Source organism: Ctenocephalides felis, unplaced genomic scaffold (genome assembly GCF_003426905.1).
Source record: "Ctenocephalides felis isolate EL2017-DRISC unplaced genomic scaffold, ASM342690v1 CF-g0.4_SCAFFOLD_01170, whole genome shotgun sequence".
In the NCBI taxonomy this organism is placed as follows: domain Eukaryota; kingdom Metazoa; phylum Arthropoda; class Insecta; order Siphonaptera; family Pulicidae; genus Ctenocephalides; species Ctenocephalides felis.
In genome coordinates this window covers 40,094,133-40,098,312 of record NW_020537324.1, presented here as the reverse complement: position 1 = coordinate 40,098,312, position 4,180 = coordinate 40,094,133, and the positions used below count along the sequence as shown (strand labels likewise).

The following is a 4,180-nucleotide window of genomic DNA, read 5'->3' as shown; positions in this document are numbered from 1 at the left end:
AGAGTATATTACAAAAATTAAATAAAAATAGCAACTTGCACGTATTTTGCACATTGACAACTTGCACGTATTCTGCAAATTGACAACTTGCACGCATTCTGCAAATTGACAACTTGCACGTATTTTACACATGTACGCATTTTATTTAATTGGTAACTTGTACGCATTTCCAAGAAATTTAGCGGAAAACATTCTCCCTATTTAGAATTTAATGAATTATATCATATATTTATAATAAAAAATATGAAATTTTTTTCTTAAAAACATATATTTCGTAAACTCACAAAATTTTTCTAACTATTTTCTTAGCATTATGGTTATTGAAAGAAATAATGAATATTTCTAGTATTGGAATTTGTCGATAAGTTTTGATTTACGTGCTGACTTACGCACGTTGTACGAAATTGCTAAGTAGAAGAAGTGTCACATGTACAGCATGTACAAGTTTTCGACTGTCAAGCCTACTGATTGTGGCATGCTGCAATGCGACGGCTTAAGGCTGATGATCTAATAGCGTGGGGTGACGTCAAGCCAACATGACGAATCCCCAAGCCAAGGGCTGAGTCTCAACGGATCGCAGCGAGGTAACTGCTCTGCCGAGTACAATACCCCGCCAGGTACCTTAGTCGTTTACAAACGATTCCGAGTCTCTACATCAAACTAGTGACCCATGATCGACCGCTATAGGCAAGACTGATATAACGGACGGATACCGCCACTGTCCAGCGCCTCATTCGGCTAAAAATGGCTCGTGCGATAAACGGCGTGCGCCGAATACCTAATAAATCACTATAATACCGCCGAATACCTGATAAAATCACACGTCCAGAAAGGATACGGCCTTAGAAATGTTCAGGCATAATCCCACGGATGGTAGCTTCGCACCACCGGCCGCCGAGTGCGTGAACCAAATGTCCGAACCTGCGGTTCCTCTCGTACTGAGCAGGATTGCTATCGCAACGACGATTCATCAGTAGGGTAAAACTCACGACGGTCTAAACCCAGCTCACGTTCCCTATTTGTGGGTAAACAATCCAACGCTTGGCGAATTCTGCTTTGCAATGATGAGAAGAGCCAACATCGAAAGATAAAAAAGCAACGTCGCTATGAACGCTTGGCTGCCACAGTTATCCCTGTGGTAACTTTTCTGACACCTCTTGCTGAAAACTCTCAAGCCATAAGGATCGATATGCCGTGCTTTCGCTTCAAAGCACACTGAACAACAGGATCAAGCCAGCATTTGCACTTTTGCTCTACGCGAGGTTTCTGTCCTCGCTGAGCTGGCCTTAGGACACCTGCGTTATTATTTGACAGATGTTCCGCCCCAGAAAACCGTGACAGTCGAAACGCAAGTTTTTGACGCACGCTTTCCGCCCAATCGAGTAAGTAAAGAAACGATGAAAGTAGTGGCATTTCACCGACGATATTACTATCTTCCACTTATGCTACACCTTTCATGTCTCCTTACAATGCCAGACTTGAGTCAAGCTCAACAGGGTCTTCTTTCCCCGCTAATTTTTCCTAGCCCGTTACCTTGGCAGTGGTTTCGCTAGAAAGTAGATAGGGACAGTGGGAATCTCGTTAATCCATTCATGCGCGTCACTAGTTAGATGACGCTAGATGACGATGATGGAAGTGGGACATTTCCTGGTGTGATATTGACCAGTCGCGATTAAGACGCTTAATTTCCTCGTGACAAGAGCACCGTGTCAAGACATTGGCACCCTAATTGCCACAATTCAATCAAGCGTCTATAGTGACGCAGAATTAACAAGATTTACCATCGCACTATCACCTTCCATCAAAATCGCCACCGGATGTGGCAAGAGAAAACCACCAGTACTGGAGTTCAGTAACAGCAAAGCGGATCTATATAGCTACTGATCCAATTCAGCACTGATGTAGAGAATCCCTCGCAAGTTATTTCCGCAACCTACTTCTTTAGGGAACAGCAGAATTTAGTCAGTGTCCGATCGCACGGCATACCCCAGAGTTGGAAGATGACAACACCCGCTAGGGCCATCGCAATGCTTTGTTTTAATTAAACAGTCGGATTCTACTAGTCCGTGTCAGTTCTGACCGACCGAAGCCGGTACAGAAACCTCGCAGCAAGAAAGATCCGCGGGGGGCCTAGGCACGGGAACGAGCTCGGATCTAAGTCACAAGGACAATTTTACCTCGTCCAGGCCCGGCACGCCCCGATCCTCAGAGTCAATCCTTATCCCGAACTTACGGATCCAATTTGCCGACTTCCCTTACCTACATTTATCTATCGACTAGAGGTTCTTCACCTCGGAGACCTGCTGCGGATATGAGTACGAACCGGCGCTACACCTACCGTGGCCCTCTCCTGGATTTTCAAAGTCCGAGGGAAAGATACGGACACCGCCGCAACAGCGGTGCTCTTTGCGTTCCAAACCCTATCTCCCTTCTAGAGGATTCCAGGGAACTCGAACGCTCATACAGAAAAGAAAACTCTCCCCGTATTTCCCGACGGCGTCTCCAGGTCATTTTGGATTACCCTGACGAACTCTCTTGCGAGGGACTGACTTGTAAACGGTTCCGCTGCCGGGTTCCGGTGTAGGAACCGGATTCCCTTTCGCCCGATGGGTGTGAAATTTTATTCAAAATAAAATACACCAACATCAACATAGGATTTCTCCTGAGGCTTAGGATCGACTGACTCGTGTGCAACGGCTGTTCACACGAAACCCTTCTCTACGTCAGTCCTCCAGGGCCTCGCTGGAGTACTTGCTACTACCACCAAGACCTGCACCGATGGCGGATCCAGGCAGGCTTACGCCCAAACCCTTCTGCGCACATCACCGCGACCTTCCTACTCACCAGGGCGTCAAAACAAACTATTATGAATGCTTCTCATGCCCTGGCGGCCGAGTATAGGCACGACGCTACAGCGCCATGCATTTTCAGCGCTGGTTGCTTTGGCAGGTGAGTTGGTACACACTCTTTATTGGATTCCAACTTCCATGGCCACCGACCTACTGTCTTGAGCAACCAACGTCTTTCATGACGTTTGGTTCATCCCACAGCGCCAGTTCTGCTTACCAAAAGTGGCCCACTAGGCACTCTAATCTAAATCTCTGGCTTTACTATTCAAACAAGCCAGAGATCTCACCCATTTAATGATAATAGGTTGATGTCGTTTCGGCCCCAAGGCCTCTAATCATTCGCTTTACGGATGAGACTCGCTTATCGAATGCCAGCTATCCTGAGTGAAACTTTGGAGGGAACCAGCTACCAGATGGTTCGATTAGTCTTTCACCCCTATACCCAGTTCCGACGATTGATTTGCACGTCAGAATCGCTACGGTCCTCCATCAGGTTTTCCCCTGACTTCCACCTGACCGGGCATAGTTCACCATCTTTCGGGTCCTAGCGTGTACGCTCTGAGTGCGTCTCTTCTCGCAATGAGAGTGAGACGCCCCGGGATTGCAAGCACGCATCCGTAGATGCGGTCCGTCATCCGTGTAAAAATGGAGCCAAGATTGAATAGCAACTAGTGGTGTATGGCATCGTGCCTTAAGGCAAATTACTAGAATTTCTCGTACCGCAATGAAATGTTTGAGGAATATTAAATGTTTTCAAATAGATCATTATAAATACTCTGTGACATTGTCGAATATTTATAAGAATAATATAAACTACATTTCAAAGTTGAAATTATTTATTTAAAATATATTAAAACTTTAGTTAGAATTAAAATTATATTATTTTCGATATACAAAAAAAATTTAAAACAAAATTTAAAAAATTTGTTTTGGAAAAAAATTGAAACAAATAATTTTTTGCCAAAAGCAATTATTTTGTTAAAACAAGCAGAAAGTTTTTTGAATCATCCAAATCGGACGCTTAGTACTCTCAAAAACTGTTAGTCTTTGCACATTTATCTCTGTATCTTTGAAATGGCTAGACCTGTCTTGCCAAAAACTAATCACCTCTTCTCCCAATCATTACAAATTTAATGTTTTTTAGATCATTCAAATCGGATACTCCGTTCTCTCAAAAACTTGATTTGCATTTTCTGCACTCTTTCTTCCGTATCTCCGTAACGTCTGGTCCTGCTTCTGACAAAGACTAATCAGCACATCTCCCTGTCAATAGGAATCGAATGTTTTTTGAACTATTCAAATTGATTGATCCGTGCGCCCGAAAACGTGGA

General features: G+C 44.3%; 1 pseudogene; it reads right to left on the bottom strand.

Moving 5' to 3' along the window:
* Positions 1–539: 539 nt before the first annotated feature.
* Positions 540–3,951, bottom strand: LOC113368514 (annotated as a pseudogene).
* Positions 3,952–4,180: the final 229 nt, after the last annotated feature.